Raw genomic sequence first — 23,403 nt, forward strand, 5'->3', positions numbered from 1 at the left:
AATACATCCATGTGTGAGTTACGCCGCAGTCAAAACCGTGGGCAGATCAGACAATTAATTTTCACTCCGCAGCTGTTTGTGCGCTCATCTTTCTGGCAGATTAAAGCCGCGTGTTGCAACGGGACTCGAACCCTGAACCCTTGCATTTAACGGGCAAATATTCTACCGTCTGAACTCATAGCTTTCCCCCTCCCCCTCGCCTCCCTCCATCCTCACTGCTTTACTTCCTCCTAACTTCTGAACGTGACGTAGTTCTCCTGAATAGCTAGCCTGACTAGCACTCCTGGAAGAAATGATGCTGCGGAAATATCCTGTTTGGCTTATACACAGCCTGAGGTACATTTTCAGAATGAATTTTCACTCTGCATCAGAGTATGCACTGAGGTAACGTACGAACCACAAGTGCTGCTCCACTAACAAGGGAACCTCCCCATCGCACCCCCCTCAGATTTAGTTATAAGTTGGCACAGTGGATAGGCCTTGAAAAACTGAACACAGATCAATTGAGAAAACAGGAAGAAGTTGTGTGGAACTGTGAAAAAAATAAGCAAAATATACAAACTGAGTAGTTCATGGGAAGATATCCAATATCAAGGACATTATGAACGCAGGAGCGCTGTGGTCTCCTGGTAACGTGAGCAGCTGCGGAACGAAAGGTCCTTGGTTCAAATCTCCCATCGAGTGAAAATTTTAATTTTTTATTTTCAGTTTATGTGACAAATTCTCATGTTTTCATCACTTTTTTGGGAGTGATTATCACCTCCACAAGAAAACCTAAATCGGGCAGGGTAGAAGAATCTTTGTACCCATTCGCCAAGTGTACAAGTTAGGTGGGTCGACAACATATGCCTGTCATGTGACGCACATGCCGTCACCAGTGTCGTATAGAATATATCAGATGTGTTTTCCTGTGGAGGAATCGGTTACCCTATGACCTTGCGATCAAATGTTTTCGGTTCCCGTTGGAGAGCCACGTCCTTTCGTCTACTAATCGCACGGTTTTGCGATGCGGTCGCAAAACAAAGACACTAAACTTATTACAGTGAACAGAGACGTCAGTGAACGAACGGACAGATAATAACTATGCAAAAATAAAGAAAGTAAAATTTTTACTCGAGGGAAGACTTGAACCAGGGACCTCTCGTTCTGCAGCTGCTCACGTTACCACTGGACCACGCCGCTCCTGCGCTTACATTGTCATGATGTTGCCTATGTGGTCCATGGACTACTCAGTTTGTATATTTTGCTTATTTTTTCACAGTTCCACACAACTTCTTCCTGTTTTCTCAATTGATCTGTGTTCAGTTTATCAAGGCCTATCCACTGTGCCAACTTATAACTAAATCTGAGGGGGGTGCGATGGGGAGGTTCCCTTGTAAGATATACAGCATAGCTTCTGTGACGGCTGGAAAATAGAAGATGAGGTACGAGTGGAAGTAAAGCTGTGAGGGCAGGTCGTGCGTTGTGTCTGGGTACCTTAGTCGTCAGACTGGTCGTAAAAGGCAAAGATCCCGGTTTCGAGTCCCTCCTGTCCGGCACACGGAATTAATCTGTCCGGAGTTTGAGCTCTCAAAGGCATGTAGATAGAATTTAATGATGTTCTGTTTGTTTTTGGACATAACAAGTATGTCTAGCGTCATACAAAACCACAATGGTTCAATTAAAGGAACTAAACAACAGACGCCATTACAAGGCAGTTGTTATTTCTGTAGATCATACTTCAATGGAATCGGATGGAAGGAAAAACGAAACAACACCATCTTTCGCCGCGCATGAAAAATCCTGTGAACTGGCGACCACGGTGAAACTACGCCTGCATGTGAAATTGCATTGCGGCTGAATTTTTAAGCAAATGAGTCGAGGTTAAGTCGGGATGTGGGCGGCGGTTGCTCCCCGCATTATACGAGTGCGTACTTACGCAGACGGTGGCGGCGTCGCGCTGCGCCCACACAGGCGGTGTATCAGCTGCTTACAGCGAGCCGAACTGCCGCGGTCAGCAAGCGACGCCGGCCGGCAGGCACGTACGGCCGATGACTGCCGCAGTTTACCTTACGGCGCACGAGCGGCGCGGGCCGACCCGGCGCACCACGTAGCCGAGGAGCTCAGCAAACGCAGATTCTCTGCCGCCAGCATTCCCCTCACTCTGTCACAGCGACGCTGCCTCGCACTGATACTGGGACGTCCTGTGACGCAGCAGTTGAGTACTCCGTAGCAACTTTTCGGATCAAATGAAATCGTCCGATACTGTACTCAATGCTGACTGAAAATTATTAGTTCAGACGCCTACTAGAAGCGTAAATTGTTGCGAGAACAAAATGGTTCAAATGGCTCTGAGCACTATGGGACTTAACATCTGAGGTCATCAGCCTCCTACAACTTAGAACTACTTAAACCTAACTAACCTAAGGACACCACACACATGCATGCCCGAGGCAAGATTCGAACCTGCGACCGTAGCCGTCGCGCGGTTCAGGATTGAAGCGCGTAGAACCGCTCGGTCACACCGGCCGGCTGTTGCGAGAATATATTTGACCTTTTAGCAACATATCAGCACATCGGGAGCATCTTGACGGATACAGAGATTAGTGACCACAAGAACTTGACGGGACAATACAGGAGAGTGTGGATTAGAAAAAGCCGCAGTTGAGAATAATTTTAATGTTGGAGAGAGCGTATGGGTTTCCAGCGATAATAAATGATCTTCTTGAATGTTAAAATAACGCGCTACAGTACTGTGGTTAGAAAGAAATCATCTAGGACAGTGCAAGTCCAAATGCACAAAGTCTGGAAGTGTGATGGATGGAAACCTCTAGCTAACTAAGACGGTCAACCACAATTGTGGATACAAATAGCGAAATCACGAGGGGGAGGAGGAGGTTGGGGTTACCGTTCTCTGACAGCTAAACTGTTTTACGTCCCGTATGCCTGATTGGCTGACGTAATTCGGTATGCAGTAGGCGGAGCACTGCTTATTTCTGCAATAGCTGCATTGCTCTCTTTCGCATTTGACATTCGTGGAGTTACAGTATCCGCTCCATTCACCGCCACCGCCTACTACTACGGGTGTAATTTCTTAATTTAATATTTGTTACATGATAATTTTATATGTTACTACTATTATCAGACATCCCTCTAAATCCACTCAATGTTCATATGCCAGTATGACGGTCTGAAGATGGTCAACAACTGATCGAAATTGGTTACCAAAAAATACATCTTTTTGCGGTCGAAATTGTTTGTGTTCTTTTCTAAAGAAATATTCTCATTTCCTTTTTGTATAGGCCAAAAGTTCTCTGCGTTTAGCGTCGTGGTCATTGCGCACGATACATTGACGCGCCAAAGAAACTAGTATAGTCTTGAGTATTCAAGTACAGAGATATGTGAACAGGCAGAATACGGCGCTGCGGTCGGCGACGCCTATATAAGACAAGTGTCAGGCGCCGTTGTTAACCGCCTCAGACTCCTCAAACTCCTCTCTGGCCGGACATGGGGGTTGCACCCCTCTACCATCCTCTTGCGAACGGAAACCGGACTGTCGCCACGTCTTTTAATTGTGTGTCTACTATGTTACTTGTCTGCTTCCTGTGTATTTTATTAACATTGCCAACCCATTTTGCTTTCTGTTTTAACTTTCCGCATTTTTCCGCTATTTTATACTTTAAGTCACTGTTTTATCGCCTGTTTTTCTTGTTTCTTTTCTTCTTCAGTTTTTTAAAAAAAGTCTGTAGGCTGTAGAGCGGCATACTAAGCTGCTGCCAGCCCGCCCCCTTCGGGAAAAAAAAACGCCGTTGTTAGATCGGTTACTGCTGCTGCAATGGCAGGTTATCAAGATTAAGTGAGTTTGAACGTGGTGTTACAGTCGGCGCACGAGCGATAGGACACAGCATCTCCGAGGTAGCGATGAAGTGGGGATTTTCCCGTACGATCATTTCACGAATGTACCGTGAATATCAAGAATCCAGTAAAACATCATATCTCCGACATCTCTGCGGCCGCAAAAAGATGCTGCAAGAACGGGACCAACGGCGACTGAGGACAATCATTCAACGTGACAAGAGTGCAGCCCTTCCACAAATTGCTGCAGATTTCAATGCTGGGCCATCAACAAGCGTCAGCGTGCGAACTATGGAACGAAACATCATCGATATGGGCTTTCGGAGCCAAGGCCCACTCGCGTACCTTTGATGACTGCACGACACAAAGCTTTACGCCTCGCCTGGGCCTGTCAACACCGACTTTGGACTGTTGACGATTGGAAACATGTTGTCTGGTCGGACGAGTCTCTTTTCAAATTGTATCCAGCGAATGGACGTGTACGGGTGTGGAGACAACCTCATGAATCCATGGACCCTGCATGTCAGCAAGGGGACTGTTCAAGCTGGTAGAGGCGATGTGGGGCGTGTGCAGCTGGAGTGATGTGGGACACCTGGTACGTCTCTACAGGTGACACGTACGTAAGCATCGTGTCTGATCACCTGCATCCATTCATGTCCATTGTACATTCCGACGGGCTTGGGCAATTCCAACAGGACAATGCGACACCCCACATGTCCAGAATTGCTACAGAGTGGCTCCACAAACAGTCTTCTGAGTATAAACACTTCCGCTGGCCACCAAACTCCCCAAACATGAACATTGTCGAGCGTATCTGGTATATCTCTTACGGACTTATGGACAGCCCTGCAGGATTTATGATGTCAATTCCCTCAAACACTACTTCAGACACTAGTCGAGTCCATGCGACGTCGTGTTGCGACACTTCTGCATGCTCGCGGGAGCCCTACACGATATTAGGCAGGTGGTGTACCAGCTTCTTTGGCTCTTCAGTGTATATGTTGCATTATGTAATATGTTTCTTCAACTATTTTCACGCGAGGTCACTCCGAATTCTGTAAGCATAGAGGGTCTTCCTGGAAACGTCTTCAACTAAACTTCGTTGAGTATTTCTGTGACACTCTCAGTTTGATTTAATCAACCTAAGAAGAAATTTGCAGCTCTGCTTTTTATCTTCGCAATCTCTTTCGCTAATCAAACTTCATAAGCGTCGCACACACACCAAAAATACTCAAAAATTGACCTAAGTATAGTTTCGTAAGTGTCCTCCTGTATTGTGACTCTGAGTCTGGCATCTACCTTCCACATGGTTAGATTTGACGTGGTCGTTGCGACTTACATGTACCTACTGACTGGAAATACACTAACAACGAAAAAATGTTTGATGACCACTAGAAGAAGGAAAGGACCATTACGGCATGGGCAAAAGAAGTTAAGACAGATCTAGAAAAGACCGGAACAAAAATGTTAGAAAGTAGTTCGTCTAGGATGGTTCAAATGGTTCAAATGGCTCTGAGCACTATGGGACTCAACTGCTGAGATCATTAGTCCCCTAGAACTTAGAACTAGTTAAACCTAACTAACCTAAGGACATCACAAACATCCATGCCCGAGGCAGGATTCGAACCTGCGACCGGAGCGGTCTTGCGGTTCCAGACTGCAGCGCCTTTAACCGCACGGCCACTTCGGCCGGCCCGTCTAAGAATAGAGTACTAATTTTGAAAAGTTTTCATACTGCAGGAAAAACTAAAAAATACAGTACGATCTCCGACACAAAAGCGGAAGAAGCAGACCAAGGAAAGCACGAAGGATTACTGGAAACATAAGAAACTCAAGCAGAGAAAAACAGTGTTACGGGTTAAAAAATTAAAGTACCTGACATGAATAATTATCCTTTTAACTCACAGTAACATTAGTCCTCCATATACCATTTTTAGTGTTCTATTCTCCCTATTAATTCTTGTAAAGCTTCATGCATATACACCGTAATTTGGCGTGTATATTTGGACTGTACACTGCGCCATTTACCCTTCAATCGCATAATAAGTTGTTCTATTGGAATCTACCTTCTTTTCTATCCACTGTTTCTCATATACTCTCAAGAAAATTGAAACTGTTGAGCTGTTACAGTTTCCGTGGAAAAATGCATATAGAACACCCGTAGGCACACTATGTGTGGATTAAATTTTAGATCGTTACCATGGCAGAATTTCGATGTAAAGTTGACGCCCAAGTTTCTAACGTTTTGTGTGCTCACTATCGAGACCCCTCCTCATTAAATTTGTTACGGCAACGACGGCCTTTCTGCACTCACTGTGGCGTACCAGCTATGCTGGAAAAACTAGTGGCACGACGGGGGGTTGCATTCAGAAAAAGAACGGTCCGTCGCGGCCTTAGTCGCTACCGCAAACAGTTTCTTGCCGCTTTCCGGTCGCGGTCAGCTTGCTTCTTAACTGCAGTCCAGCAACGCAAGAAAACAAAAGCTTTCGCTAGGAATGCGGGCAACCTTATAGGGTGTTCATTTACTCCGTACAAGATGCTGTGAGAGTGTCCATGACGTCGGATGCTTCAGCTGCACCATGTCTGAGTAATGACTGCTCGCTTCTTTTAACCTTGTACGTATTCCAAATTTTGAATAACAGTTCGTACATCATCGAGTACTTCAAGAACGATTATTTCACATTACAAGCGCCCTTTTTTTCCCTCTCTCTCTGATATAGCAATGTTTGCATATTACTGTAGCATTATCAATAAACAAATAGCCACATTTCGCTGAAAAGGGCCATATATTCTCAACTCATGTGTGAAGGTAGGAACTCATGCTTCTAAAGAGCTATCCTATTCTGTTTCTTTAATACATTATCTACTGCGATTAGGGCGTCTTCTTACAAGCTCTGCTAAAATGAACTAAATAAAGTAAATTTACTGAAAGATGCGAGTTCTATAATAGAGGTCTCATACTCTCTTTGAAAAGTGTGGAGTAACTGTTCGGTCGCAGTGTTATCCATAAATGAAAGTCGACTCACCAAACCCAATGAAACATGCTCCTCTGTCATGATACGCCGTCATTTGAATTTAACGTTTCTAAAACAATCATTTGTTCATTGTTTTCCCAGAATGAGCAGAATACCATCTGATTTGTAGACACTGAATTTGCCTTCGTACACGAAACTTCTGCAGACCATTCGGTGTCCTTAGTAATATAGCACTAACCCCCAAATCTTTGAAGACTCGAACTTCCATGTGTAAAACAGTTTCAAACGTCTAATTACCTTACATTAATTTGACTTAATGTTTTACAAAAGGTTTCAATTATATTTGAAGTTTGTTGGAAGTCGCTAAGTGCTCTCATTATCAAACAATGGATGAGTATAGTCAGTGTCATTTGCTCTCCATTTTAAGCAAAAGCTGTTTTTCAGGAATCTCAATGTTTATGACGTCGTATTTTCTGAATAATGTGTCATAAAATGATATAATTTTGCAGCTACATTCAGTGGCAGGTGGATATTGTCTGTAAAACGTGCTGTCAAGACAGTTAGTAGTAAAGAAGCATGAAGAGCGAAAATATAGTAAGTAATAAACTTTTCCCCTACCATCGTTTTGTAGAGGCTGGCGGCGAGAAAAAGTTTCATCAATGTACGAAATTATGTACAAAATTCTATGGAAGTCTCTACATGCTCTCATTCTCAAATGCTGGATGGATATACCCTGAGTTAATGGCGCACGGTGGGTTACACTGCCCCAAGATATGCACAATTTCCTGGAGTAACATTGCCTTAGTGTTGTTAAACCTTTAAGGACATCACTTAATGCGTAGATCGCGACGGAATATTAAATGTTTAAATTAGGTCAATAATTATAAGAAATACTGGAAATCAAATTTCTGTTGCCCTGGAAACTGTTAGATAGGCAACCTGCAACTGGGCACCGATGTCAGGGATTTTTAACTTCTTGCTCACCCACGTGGCCTTGGCTAAGCATAATTCTTCTGTCTTTGGATCGATTTTTCTTCTCACTTTCCCCAAAGAAGTCGTTAACAGTTTAAAAGCGCTCAGATGAGGCTTTTCATCTACCTTCAACATCCATATCACCTAAGTCTGGGTGAGGGCAGGGTAGATTTTATCTTTATTACCGAAGTAAGATGATGTCAACAGCAGAGTGGAGCATATACCACAAACGTACCATTCTCCTGTTCGAAACACCCTTCCCTTGGACGGCAGACCACTAGTTGCTACTGGTCGAAACATATACAGTCAAATAGAGGACGCCCAAAATAAAACTGTCCGAAACATTTTTTTAAGCGTTTCGTGACAACAAAGAGATCATCAGAAAACTATTCTAAACCTGTTCTAACAGGAAAACACAGTGCTGAAGCCAAATACAGCCTGAAGAAAATACCGAAAAAATCTGCAACACCGGTTGGTTGTGCGACAACATTATCGAAAGACATTAACGTTACAGCTTCCAAGCCAGTCTGTGTTCAGCTCTGCCCGTGGGTTTATAATGAAATTGTGTTGGGACATTTGGATCCTGAATTACTCATTTTTTTCCGATAAGATTTGTTTCACCCAGTTCAGGTATATGAAATCACAGAATATTCGCCATTTATGCAGCATAAAATCGTCATCTGAGCAGTCAACGGTATACCGGAATGTTAAGATTGGAGTTTAGTGCGCATTTTCTGACCTGGTTTTATTTTGGTTATCAGTTATATCACTGTCGTAGACACGAAAAGAGAGCTACTTTAATAAGCACACATGAATAGCAGGATTGGGGCCTTCAGCCCTTCCCTTATATTTAACCGGACACCTTAATATTACTTTTACATTTAGCATTGCAGTTTGCATAGAACTTGGCTTACTCATAACAATAAGGACACTGAATATAACTGTTACAGTAATGTCACCACAATTAATAGTGTTTAAGGTAAATTGATGATATAGCGATGTTGCCGAAAGGAGTTATGACATTTTAACAGAAAGCCATGACACTGTTAGCGAGCAATTCAAATCTGGACTAGAATTTAACTGATACGTGTAATAACGAGATAGAACCACACAGGGCAACGTAACACATGCATTGTTTACAACATTTTATAAACAGGATTGCTATGAGATAACTAAAAATTACACTCTGGGGTAAGGTGACTAACAAACATAGTAATGCGAACTGTAAGTAAATTTAAATGCCTCTGGTTAAATGTGAACTATTTTCTGTAGCTGCCACATACATACATGAAGCTGCTAGTGGTATCAAACACTACAATACCATATGCTTTGCGCTGGAGAAAACTAAAGGTAGCAAAATACAGGAAAACTATCTGTTTTCATAAGCGAGAAGGAAACTGTTCTAGTAAAGAGGCTCCAAGGTGTGGCCAAAAAGGGATTCCAATAATCCCACAGGATGTTAGCAAGGTAGCTTTTGTGTTGTGAAAAATCGACACTGTTTCAAAATAGCTGGGCACGACTGGTTCCAGGAATTTATGGGCGGTCACAAGGATTTGTCCACAAGAATATCTCCAGCCATTTGACAGTCCAAAGTTTCTGGTTGACAAGGAAATCCCACAATGAATTCTACGACCTCTTGGAGTCAGTACTGCTACGCTTTAACTTGTTGGACGAAGGCTAAAGGATATTCAACGTTGATAAGACTGGTATTTCTGCCAACGATCACCTTCCTACTCGAGTTGTTGCTACTAAAAATCAAAGAAACGATAGCGTGACATATAGGGAAAGGGGAGATAATAGGACTGCAGTGCCTTCTGCAATTCTACAAGAAAGTGCATTTGTCTCTTCATTGTGTTTAAAGGAACCACACTTAAAAATCTGTAATGGATTGCCACCAGGATCCCCTATCTGCATGACAGAATCAGGCAACATTAACAAGTTCTGCTCCCGCCGATCCGCGTATTAATATGTAACGCAGCCAATGAGATTGCTGCTAACGTAGAACCTTTTCTCCTCGCGGATCACGCTCGCGCAGTGATACATGAACGCGCGAGGTATTATAATGAGTGTACAGACCTCCGATTAGTCAGTCTGCATTTGTCTGCACCAGTCTGCATTAGTCTGTACCAGTCTATAGTCAAGTTCAGTCTGCGCCTAATAAGATTACCATATTCCTGTACATAGCCATGAAGATAAATGTATAGACACTTTCGTCGAGTATCAGAGATATATGGGAGAATAATATTAACGTACCAATACCAAAGGAACTTCAGATTGTCAATTTTGGTCACCGTCAATCTGCTACTCTAAGCGTGCCAGTGGCATTTCTATCGTCTGATCTAACGGCAGAAGATAAACACGCCACGACAAGATCACGGGACATATTGCTGACACATCACCTACTTCATTAGAGCGACAAGTCAAATAATCTGATGGTGTGTGTACTGAAGGTCTTACAGTACGCACACCACACTTTCCTATTTTTACGGCACGCTTACTTTCACTGTTAGCATCAGACAATATGGATTTTTGTCTTCAATTTTTGGTGACAAACCTCTAGAAAATTTAAAATGTAATGGTTCGTCATACTATCGTGACCACTTCCACCAAACTTTACTCATTGTTCCGCCTGAGCTGCCAGAGATATTGCTTTGCCACAAAGGTGACCGTTTGGCTGACATAACGCCAAACATTCGCTGTCGGTCGAGGTGGGCAAGCATGACGTCAGAACGAGGAGCTCCGCGCCTGCTGGTCGGCTCCAGCCTTACATCTAACGTAAACGTGATTACTTGCTTACTTACTCATCCGTGGCTTGGGCCTTAGTGAAGTAAAGTAAAAGTGATTACATTTAATATTTACCTTTGCAATACTCTGCAGTCGCAGCAAGGGGAAAACCTGAAACAAAAATATATTTCTATTGCAAGGAATTTCAGTAAACATTAACTTGGTGTTAAGTTGTATCAAAGAATACAATAAATCAAGCAGTATTGCAAGTAGGAAGTCTGTCATAGTTCTATTCAATGTAGCTTTGCGAATCCCTCTACTTGTAATCAAATTCATTGCTACAGCCCGTCCAATGTTATAACCGTATCACTTCATGATGTGAGGAGTACGTTTTGGACAACTCATTCAACACGCGTAGCTTCTTGGCACATTAAAACTTTGTTCCTAGTCAGGATTCGAACCCAGAACCTTTGCTTTTCGGTACAAATGCTCTACCGACCGAGCTACCGAGTCACGATTCACTACTCGCACTCACAGCTTCGCTTCTGCCAGCACGTCCTCTCCCCAACTTTCCAAACTTCGCACAAGTTTTCGAATACCTTGCGGGACTTGGAAGAAAGGATACTGCGGAGAAAGTCTAGGGGAGTCTTTGCGGAATAAATTTTCACTCTCCAGCGGAGAGTGCGCTAATCTGAAACTAGGTATTGCAGGAAGTGAAGCTGCGAAGACGGTACATGATACATGTCTGGATAGCTCAGTCGGTAGAGCACTTGCCAAAAAGGCAATGAGTAGCCAAACGAATTAGCAAACCATGTCACATATACGGGGCGAGAACTTGATAATAAAAACGCGCCGCTCGGCTTACTAAGACCTAAAAACAAAAAGTGAAAGAAAAGAAGTTCGAATAATGATAAACACACAATTTAGAGAAAAGAACTACGCAAACATTATTTTATTACTGGGTTTGATAACCCTGCCAAATCCGACATTTGAACTGATTTACCTGTGCTCCGAACAACGATATAATTTGGCATTTTTCGCATTAACAAGCAACTGCCAGAGATAAAAAAGCGAAGAATGACAGAAATAATCGTAATACCGACTGAGAATTGAATCCTGAACCTTTGGATTTGTAGTCTGTCACAGATTTTTTTTAAATTTCGGTTTATTTATTCTGATCTTCACAAAAGCTAATCTTTTTTCCATACAATTACGTTTTTATGAGTAAGTGTTTTACCAATGCATTTAGGATTACAAACAAGTATTTTACATTACACAACAAAAACGCCGTCCTTGCAGCAATTGTGGAATAATATCTACACAGTTTTCAATAATAACACAATGAAAGACGTGTGAATTATTTTCTTGTTCCTTAACTAAATATCCAGGCCATATTAATAATTCTGTCATTCTTGATTCGTATCTTTGTGATGTCTCTACAGTACATGCTAACTGCAGACAATAACGCAAAAAAAGAAACGCAGAAATTTTCAGTCTTGTCTTTTTTTATCTGCATCTGCCTTTAGCTTCGTCTCACCAATAAATGTTTGAATTGGATACCCCACCTTTTTTCGACAGCATAATTCACTTCTGATACTGAATAAAAAATAAGCTGAAATAAAATTAAAATAAATACTCCTGTTTCACCTAGCAGTGCACTATTTTGCAGTGACTATTTCCTTTTACAACCGTTATCCATTTCAGAATATTGCCATATGCAAATTGAATGTTTTGAATTATACACTGATAAACCACGACGATGAAAGCCACATGGTGGCATTGCGGGCACGTGACGCGGTAACAAAAATATGCAAGCGGACAGACACGGTCGGGGAATCAATCTAGCGAAGCTATGGGCTGCAAATGGGGAAATCCACTGAGATACGTGAATCTGACAAAGGGCAGATTATTATTAAGCAGACCCTGTGAACTAGTGCCTCGAAAACGGCGAAGCTGGTCGAATGTTCACGTGCTACTGTCGTGAGCATCTACGGAAAGAGGTAGGAGGACAATGAAACTGCCACTAGGCGGCAAATGGTTGGACGTACACCACTTTTCATAGAACGTGAATTTCGGAGGCTTGTCTGCTCTGTAAAATAAGATAGTGATGATCTGTGGCATCTCCGCCGAAAGAGCACAATGGTTCAAATGGCTCTGAGCACTATGGGACTTAACATCTGAGGTCATCAGTCCCCTAGACTTAAAACTACTTAAACCTAACTAACCTAAGGACATCACTCACATCCATGCCCGAGGCAGGATTCGAACCTGCGACCGCAGCGGACGCGCGGCTCCAGACTGTAGCGCCTAGAACCGCTCGGCCACCCCGGCCGGCAAAGAGCACAATGCTGGTGGACGCACAAGTGTTTCGGAATGCACCGATCATCGTACATTGTTGAACATGGAGCTCCGCAGCAGACTACCCCTACGTGTTCACATGTTGATCCATGGGAAACGGACCATCGGTATTCGACCGTCGATCAATGGAAACGTGCTGGTGAATCACATTTTCGCTACGTTTGGTCGATAGTCGTCACAGAAGTGAACGGCGTCTCAAAACATGCAGCGCGCCACGGACGCGTGCTGGTGGCAGCAGTATTACGCTACGGGAGACATTCTCCAGCTCTTGCTTGAGGCCTATGGTAGTAATCGAAAACACGCTGACAGCTGCATCCCTTCATGCTTGATGTCTTCCCATACGCCGATGTCACCTTTCAGCAGTGTAATTGTCCGTGTCTCAAAGTCAGAACTGTGCTACAGTGGTTCGAGGAGCGCGTTGTAAAGTGTATATCGCAGAAAATGACCTAAGGCCTGTTGGTGCATGTTTTTTGAGATTCAGGATACAGATACAGACTTGGTGTAGTGAGAGATTCTATTTTTTTCTTGTTAACACTGGTGCGGTTAGTTAGTGCAATTCTGTCTTTATCGGACTTCTGTGCAAGTGAATTCATGTTCTAACGTGGGTTTATATTGACTGTCTAAGTATTTATCGGCGTCGAAGTAGATACTACCACGTTGTTTACGGCCTTATACAATGTATTTCATACTTATTCACCTGTATAGCGAACACTGTTCCACACACTCTTCCAGCAAACTATTATTGAAGTCACGACCATATTTAAGAGCGGCGAGCCGAAGTCACTCCGTATGGGTCACTTAAGCTACGAGGATGGTTTGTAAAGTTCTTGGAATCACCACGAGAGGTCAGCGCTAGCGCAACGAGTTGTTCATGTGATATTCATTGGACTGTTGCCTGTAAACACGAGCAACGTCAGTCCTCTTGGAAGAGGGCTGTGGTGGTGACGTGGCTCTGTTGTTGTTCCCGCGTAGTGATATGCGAAGATGCAAAAAATCGAGATTCGAGTAGTAATTAAGTAATCGTAAAGAAAGGTATGAAAGCAAAGGACATTCATGTCGATTTCCAAAATACACTGGGCAACTCTGCTCCTTCATATTCAATTGTTGCCAAGTGGACACATGAATTTAAATTTTGTCGGGAGAGCTTAGATGATGATCCGCTCAGTAGCCGGTCAAGATGAGTCCCTACTCCAGAAATCATTGCAAAAGTGCATAAAATGGTCATGGAGGATCACTGATTGAAAGTGCGTGAAATTGCTCACGCTTGCGAGATGTCATCTGAAAGGGTATACTCAATTTTAACTGAAAAATTAGAAACGAAAAAATTATCTGCAAGATGGGTGCTGCGACTATTCACGCTGGATAAAAAATATGTGCCGTCGCCATGTCAAAATTACACGAACTAAGGTATGAATTGTTGCCACAGCCACGTTATTCACCTGATATGGCTCCGTCAGGCTTCCATCTTTTCCCAAAACTGAAAATTTTTCTTGGTGGACGAAAATTCACTTCAGGCGAAGAACTGATACCCGGACTTGACAACTATTTTGCAGGCTTGGAGGAAACTCGTTTTCGAGATGGGATCAAGGCACTGGAACACCGTTGGACCAAGTGCATTAATCTACAAGGAGACTACATTGAAAAATAAAAAAAGTTTCAGTGATGGAAGTACTTTTTTTCTATTCCGTTCCGAGAACTTTTCAAACCACCCACGTATCTGACAGACCAGAGCCCGAGAAATTGCAATTGCTGCCATTTTGGAACTTTCAACAGGATATTTGTGAACCTATTCCATTCATAGATAACACAAACATGATTTCCCCAAGCAGGCTGGAACCCGTGCGATCCTAGTCTTCGACGGCTCTGAGACTACCTGCTATCTCGTGATTTTCCCTATTTTGTTCATAGCTGACCTGTTTTCCACATCATAAAAATGTACTTAGATGTGTCCAAAACATGTTATACACGCATCAGGAATTTGACATAGGAAACCACTTACACATGCTACTTCTGCACTACCTTCCCCCAAACAGGTATTAACCTGTACGGACATGTAGCATATTCCATCAGCTGTTTAAAGTAATAAATGTATCATTATGCTTCGAAGATCGTAAACCTCCAGATGTGGTAATGGAGGAATACACTGATTGAAAATTGATGGAACGCATTGAACATATAAAGAAGCTTGCCGGTGCATTAGTTGTAACCATCACAGCAGTAGGTTCATTCAATAGATTCAAATACTAGGTCCCACCGACCAGCTGTACCACGTAGAGTATTAAATACTGGCGCAAACCAAAGATTCCAACAGCAGGTCCTCCAAGTACCTGGCACTGATTGGCCACACACTACATTTCCAGTTTGTGTTGTAGAGTACACATTGAAGAAGACACTGCAGGACCACATGTCAACATTAAACACTTCTTTCGTTTTAAATTCAAGCTGACTAAATGTGTCAGTTTTGGAATGATGTCTGATCATGAATCCAAGCCAGATGTTATTTTTGAGAGCCTTTCGATATTGTGCCAATAACGCGACATTATCCCCTACAACGCGTGCCAGTGTTTAAGAATTTAATTTGCAGTGTTATGCCTTACAGCGTGCACCCAATCAGAGATTGAGCTGGCAGCCCTATAGTTATACATTTTTTGAAAATTAGGGACTAATTTAATCGAACTGTCATGGCAAACTCCGAATCCCACTCAAGAGAAGATAGCTCAACATTTAGTTTTCTGTTTCACATCAATACACAGAACTATGTAAGAGTTTACCACACTAGATATAGGCACAGACACATGTTCTTATTTGGGTATGCACATATTTCCAGCCATATGTAAGAGTTAAAAAAATGAAGTATACATGTGTATTTTTATGACTGCTGAGTACATTGCTTTTTTCCTGTAAAAGCCCTTGTGTGCTTATGTAGCCAGTCATCTTCTTCTTGAGTAAGTGGATGAAAACCTTCCTTCACAAGTACTTTTTGGTAACTAACTGGTCTGAGAATACCGTATAAAAAGTGAATAAGAAGAAGAAGAAGAAGAAGAACAATGCTTCACTACTGCTGGACAACATACGGCCTATAATTGTAAATCCATCAAACTGTAGCAAAACAAATGTTCTCATATTCCTGTTAATGTATCCCACATGAATTCGTCGAAAATGTATATGTATTTTAAAAAATACACTATTTCAGCGTAAATACCAACAACTGGAAGAGACATTTGTAGGAATTGATGGCATTACATTCAACACTTTGAACGACAGTGGCCATGTACCAACACTTTAAGGAGTAAAACTGAATGCTGTGTCCTTAGTTCATGATACTGTGGTGGAAAATTAAGATCCAATACGAAAATACCTTTGCTTTGGGCGACATATGGCTTTTGATGCCTTTCACCTAAGTCAGACATACTCTAGGATACCAAAGCAATTGATACGAGGTACATAATGAAAAGGTTGTTATTGCTTTCAAACAATATAAAATGAATTTAAAAAAATGGCTCTGAGTACTATGGGACTCAACTGCTGAGGTCATTAGTCCCCTAGAACTTAGAACTAGTTAAACCTAACTAACCGAAGGACATCACAAACATCCATGCCCGAGGCAGGATTCGAACCTGCGACCGTAGCGGTCTTGCGGTTCCAGACTGCAGCGCCTTTAACCGCACGGCCACTTCGGCCGGCTAATGAATTTAAAACACATTTACCAGGCTCATGTAGAAATTGACATAACGTTCGACGAATTTACAACTTTATGCGGAGATTGATGGTAACTTTCTTCGTTACCGATAAAATAAGGCAAGGAGGTCCAGACCAACGGCACTTTCGTGTGTTTTTTAAAAGATGATGATATGTACAAATAGTGAAACAACGAGGAAATTACATCATTACATATCAAGCTATCCACACATTTGCACGCACATCCAGCCACACTTAGCCTGAGAAGGGAAGGCAGAACATTCATCTGTATGCAGACATGAAAACTCAGAATCATAACAACAGCTCTAAACATCGGACTTGAAGCAATCGGTGAAAGTATCAGGGAAGTAAATAGTCACTTTCAGCTCATTTTGAGTTTAATCAGTAAACTGAATGTCAAAGGTCGATATCACTGAAAAGAAAGCGAACAAGAGTACAAGCTGTATACTATTGCAAAGTCAAGTTGTATACTATTGCTAAATCTGCTGAGAATATAACAAAATGTTGACTGTTTTGTCAAGTAACTGAAACGCACAAGGCTATCTGAAAGAAACTGCATTTGCTAATGTTAGACCGCGCTACATCTACATCTACATTTATACTCCGCAAGCCACCCAACGGCGTGTGGCGGAGGGCACTTTACGTGCCACTGTCATTACCTCCCTTTCCTGTTCCAGTCGCGTATGGTTCGCGGGAAGAACGACTGTCTGAAAGCCTCCGTGCGCGCTCTAATCTCTCTAATTTTACATTCGTGATCTCCTCAGGAGGTATAAGTAGGGGGAAGCAATATATTCGATACCCCATCCAGAAACGCACGCATCCAGTTGACAGGGATACGGACATACCTACAAGAAGGGATATCGATATTGGACAGCATATCGCCGCAGTTTTAGTTGATAAAGCAATGCATGCAAAATTTAGACTGGGTTCGGGGTTAAATTTCTACCGAGTTATGAACTCATCTCATTGATCACAGAAGACAAAGAATAAAAACCTGTTCGAAAAAATTCATTTAGTTAGTATTGACGGCCACTACCTACCTCAAGCGGAATACTTCCATTCATACTTTTAGTGCTGACAGGACTTTCAGCAACACGTTGTGTAGCGGGTGTCACAGCAGTATTCGCCGAAACAGTGAAAAGTGCGGAAAACTTAAAGCACCAGCTTGACTAAGCGAAAAGACATATTGGGTTCATAGAATCTGTGGGTATTCAGAAAGGTCTACATTTAAAACTGCAGAGGAAAGAGCTTAAAATTGCTCATAAAAAAAGCTACTACCAATACTGGCCGACAGACCACTTACAAATATCCTTAAATTCGTCAAAAGGTACTCTGTTCGTACGCCTCGTGGAGTATTTATGTGATACACACTGCCTAAAGCTATTTAGAAAATTAATGAATGCATAATTGTAAATTTAGGTGTTGAGGGAGGATCCACAACTCACTGAGTTTTATATGTTAACAGACGAAAACGAAGTATCATCTACTGCTCTGATTCTTTCTGGTACTTACAGGCACCGTAAGAATTACATCATTCTACACTCCAGGAAATGGAAAAAAGAACACATTGACACCGGTGTGTCAGACCCACCATACTTGCTCCGGACACTGCAAGAGGGCTGTACAAGCAATGATCACACGCACGGCACAGCGGACACACCAGGAACCGCGGTGTTGGCCGTCGAATGGCGCTAGCTGCGCAGCATTTGTGCACCGCCGCCGTCAGTGTCAGCCAGTTTGCCGTGGCATACGGAGCTCCATCGCAGTCTTTAACACTGGTAGCATGCCGCGACAGCGTGGACGTGAACCGTATGTGCAGTTGACGGACTTTGAGCGAGGGCGTATAGTGGGCATGCGGGAGGCCGGGTGGACGTACCGCCGAATTGCTCAACACGTGGGGCGTGAGGTCTCCACAGCACATCGATGTTGTCGCCAGTGGTCGGCGGAAGGTGCACGTGCCCGTCGACCTGGGACCGGACCGCAGCGACGCACGGATGCACGCCAAGACCGTAGGATCCTACGCAGTGCCGTAGGGGATCGCACCGCCACTTCCCAGCAAATTAGGGACACTGTTGCTCCTGGGGTATCGGCGAGGACCATTCGCAACCGTCTCCATGAAGCTGGGCTACGGTCCCGCACACCGTTAGGCCGTCTTCCGCTCACGCCCCAACATCGTGCAGCCCGCCTCCAGTGGTGTCGCGACAGGCGTGAATGGAGGGACGAATGGAGACGTGTCGTCTTCAGCGATGAGAGTCGCTTCTGCCTTGGTGCCAATGATGGTCGTATGCGTGTTTGGCGCCGTGCAGGTGAGCGCCACAATCAGGACTGCATACGACCGAGGCACACAGGGCCAACACCCGGCATCATGGTGTGGGGAGCGATCTCCTACACTGGCCGTACACCACTGGTGATCGTCGAGGGGACACTGAATAGTGCACGGTACATCCAAACCGTCATCGAAGCCATCGTTCTACCATTCCTAGACCGGCAAGGGAACTTGCTGTTCCAACAGGACAATGCACGTCCGCATGTATCCCGTGCCACCCAACGTGCTCTAGAAGGTGTAAGTCAACTACCCTGGCCAGCAAGATCTCCGGATCTGTCCCCCATTGAGCATGTTTGGGACTGGATGAAGCGTCGTCTCACGCGGTCTGCACGTCCAGCACGAACGCTGGTCCAACTGAGGCGCCAGGTGGAAATGGCATGGCAAGCCGTTCCACAGGACTACATCCAGCATCTCTACGATCGTCTCCATGGGAGAATAGCAGCCTGCATTGCTGCGAAAGGTGGATATACACTGTACTAGTGCCGACATTGTGCATGCTCTGTTGCCTGTGTCTATGTGCCTGTGGTTCTGTCAGTGTGATCATGTGATGTATCTGACCCCAGGAATGTGTCAATAAAGTTTCCCCTTCACGGTGTTCTTATTTCAATTTCCAGGAGTGTATAATAACATTATTGTCGTTATCACAGTTTCATTGACTTTGTTACACCTTATGTGTTTCAGCTTGCACCATTTTTAAATGATTTATAATAGAATGCATATACACCACACACATGTGGTAACATCAAACAATAGTAAATACACCGTAACAAGCGAATGAAATTAATACTTAACAAATATAAGGCACACATTTCTTATGGATTAACAAATGGCAAAAATGAATCTGTCCAACATTTACAGATACACATTATCTTGCTAGTCTTAATGTCGTGAAATGTAAGTTCAAACTGACTGGAATGCACTCACAAAGCCTTAAGGAAAGAATCCCATCAGATGGCACTTAACGCATGGTGGTTGTGGTACATAATAGTTTGGCATTAAAAAGCAATCAACATTTCGTGATCATTATGCAATACTGGTTAACAAATGTTTGGGTTCAAATTTCTAATAATATACCAGGTGATCAAAAAGTCAGTACAAATTTGAAAACTTAATAAACTATGGAATATTGTAGATAGAGAGGTAAAAATTGGCACACATGCTTGGAATGACATGGGGTTTTATTAGAACAAAAAAATTATTGCTAGACGCGTGAAAGATCTCTTGCGTGCGTCGTTTGGTGATGATCGTGTGCTCAGACGCCACTTTCGTCATGCTTGGCCTACCAGGTCCCCAGACCTCAGTCCGTGCGATTATTGGCTTTGGGGCTACCTGAAGTCGCAAGTGTATCGTGATCGACCGACATCTCTAGGGATGCTGAAAGACAGCATCCGACGCCAATGCCTCAGCATAACTCCGGACATGCTTTACAGTGCTGTTCACAACATTATTCCTCGACTACAGCTATTGCTGAGGAATGATGGTGGACATATTGAGCATTTCCTGTAAAGAACATCATCTTTGCTTTGTCTTACTTTGTTATGCTAATTATTGCCATTCTGATCAGATGAAGCGCTATCTGTCGGACGTTTTTTGAACTTTGGTATTTTTTTGGTTCTAATCATCTGATAAATAAAGCCCCATGTCATTCCAAGCATGTGTGTCAATTTGTACCTCTCTATCTACATTATTTCGTGATTTATTCAGTTTTCAAATTTATACTGTCTTTTTGATCACTTGGTAAATAAGTATATTGCTTAAAGCTAATGCTCTAAAAAGTTAGATGTGGACGTTCCAAACTAGACGGCGCTGTTGCATAACGATTTCTGTACTATTAATCAATACAGCATTTAAAATTTTAAAAAAGTTACAGATCACAATTTAATCAATGTTGTATATCACACTGGTGCTGCAAAAGACTAAGGGGTTCACATTATCCTTAAGGCAATGGCCGTTCCCAAATTTTCTCATGCTCTACTATTACTTTTACTCTGTGACTGGGTACCAAGGATGAAGTGAACAAGTTGCATGGCCTGAGCATCATTGAACCCATTCATTCTAACCAGTGGGCTGTGTCTCTGGTTGTCATCTGTAGGCCTACAGGGCACTTCGTTTGTATGGGGATTTTATGCCCACCATTAATGCCCAACCGACAGTAGATTGCTATCCTATTCCCCACTCCAAAGAAATACTCGCTCGGATGGTGTGCATTAACTGTTTTTGGAAAGCTGATTTGGCAGAGGTACACCTGCAGCTTCATTTGGATACTGCTTCTCAACAGATGATGATCATCAACACTCCCTTCACGTTATACTATTATATGTAGCTGCCACTAGGCAACCGAAGTGCTCCGGAATTTTCCAGAGCCGTCTAAAACAGTTGATGCAAAGTGTTCTGTGCTGTGAAAACTATCTTTATGACGTTATCTTCACAGGTTCCTCACGGCAGGAACATCTCGCTAAACTCTCTATTATGTTCAGTAAACAGCAAGAGGTGCATTCTGCTGAAGTCGAAGCTTTTCAGATAGAAATCGAATGTTTTGGTCACCTTTTAAAGGACGGCATCAAACCCACGAAGCAACATGTTGTGGCTACTGACAACCTAAGTAACTTCGGAACCTGAAGGAACTCCAATAGTTTCTGGGTAAAGGCAGTTATTATTCGAAATTTTTCCCCAATACGTTGGGTGTCATTCATCCGTTAATTAACTTGCGTAAAAAGGTGTTCTTTTCGTTTGGTCTGTGTACTGCGACAGACTGTTCGCCTGCATAAAATCGCTGCTAACGTCATCAGCACGCCTTGGGGATATGACCACTGGACGTATGACTCATACGAAGGTCCTTGTGCAGTGTTTCGTCCACTGGCCTGAGAAGATTGCCGGTGAGTACCAATAATGAGTAGAGCAGCAGGTGACAACACCACCACAAACTTTTGTTCCATGGGTTACGCAGTCACAAATTTGGCCCATTCTCATCGACTTTATGGGCCCTTTCTGTAATTCTGTATGGTTGGTGGTGGACGACGAGCTGTCCAACCACTCAATTGTCATGTGCACACACTCCGCCATGAAGGAAGTGTCCGTTCGGACTCTCACGAATGTTTACCTCACATGATCTTCTCCGATAATGACCCACGATTCACTTCGGCACTGTTTCATGATTTCTGTGCCTAAAAATATATTACCTTCGCAAGACGCCTCAGGCAAAACTGTCTTGGCACGCACCTACAGCTGGAAGCTTGGATGGCCACTGGCGATCGTCTGGGTGACGCACAGTCCGTGAACGTTCCGTGTGGACACCAGCAGAGTGTCGCTCTCCTGCCATCAAACCAGCTGTGTCCTCATTGGGACAACAACCTGCCATTACCGGAGTCACAGCAGACAAAGTCAGAATGTCCGCCTGCAAGCACTTTCCCATTCCATAGGCTATTTGCCATGAATGCGCCTCCAATTGAAGTGCTGTTGCGTGGCGACGAAATCGAAATGCAGCTGCCAGCTCAGTCGATGACCTAACGGCAGTTGCCTGGATACTGCCTCGCCACCACGCCGCAGCCCCGTGCGGGGTCATTCCCGCGCCCAGCTCTTTATCTTCCAGGCCACTTTCCACTCTATGCCCCACTGGCCTGGCGGCAGCCGACGGACCAGCCCCACGAGGCGCCCTTCAGATGTCCATGAGTCGACTGAGGTGTGCATCGTCACTCAGCAGTGGCCTACGCACCATCGCTGCCGTAGGGTCACCTGTGTGGACCTCGCGATATCCAGCAGTCCTGCCAGGTTGGCCCTCTGCCTTCTTCAACTAACGCCTACAGCGCCGTCATCATAGAAGAGGAAAAGGATATGGCAGGGCACCCACGTATGCCGCCACCACGGCTGCAGAATTCGTATTCCGTGCTGCCAGTAAGACGTCGAAACGGGAGTACCTGCTCCGCTCGTTGTCAGTGCCTCCACCGCCCGAGTGGTGTCAGCGGTATGCCGCCAGTGCCGCCTTCCTCTCTCTTGCCTCAGCCGTTCTTAGTGAAGATTCTGCTTACTAGGTAGGACGGTTCCATAACTTTGTACGACGAACAACGTGTGTTATCATCCTTGGCCAGGATTGCTATTCTTCGGTTGCTGTTTTCACGTGCCTGTGTAATTCTGGTGCCTTGCCACCACTATTGTATTTCTTGTGTAATTGGTGGTTGTATTAAAAACTGTAGATAATGCAAACATTTTGTCCACATTGTATTTCAATGGTACTAGCTTACTAACATGTTAAAATAATGACAGGCCACAAGTCCAAGATATCTACATCACCATATGTCAGAAAGAAATTTTAATTTGCTTCTTATGATTTCATTACTAAACGAAGATTCCTCGTCTTTTCACGCATATCCAAGAAAAGTTTTACCACTATCGTTTAAATATTTTGAGTTCTCATTTTTTCATTGACTTCTAGATCTCCCTGTTCTTACATGCGACACACTTGTAACAGCTTAATATTAACAGGTGAGAGTATGTAGTGCATTCCTTTCTTTAGAACAG

General features: G+C 43.5%; 1 protein-coding gene across 5 annotated transcripts in view; it reads right to left on the bottom strand.

Annotated features, from left to right (window-relative positions):
• Positions 1-23,403, bottom strand: part of LOC124619560 (RNA-binding protein fusilli) — a 775,817-nt gene that overhangs the window by 700,149 nt on the left and 52,265 nt on the right. For all 5 annotated transcript variants that reach the window (XM_047146047.1, XM_047146046.1, XM_047146048.1 and 2 more), the window contains exon 2: positions 10,641-10,676. The gene's annotated coding sequence lies outside the window, so the exon portion shown is untranslated. The remainder of the gene's footprint in view (positions 1-10,640; positions 10,677-23,403) is intronic.

The sequence above is a fragment of the Schistocerca americana genome, chromosome 6, assembly GCF_021461395.2.
Source record: "Schistocerca americana isolate TAMUIC-IGC-003095 chromosome 6, iqSchAmer2.1, whole genome shotgun sequence".
Lineage (NCBI taxonomy): Eukaryota > Metazoa > Arthropoda > Insecta > Orthoptera > Acrididae > Schistocerca > Schistocerca americana.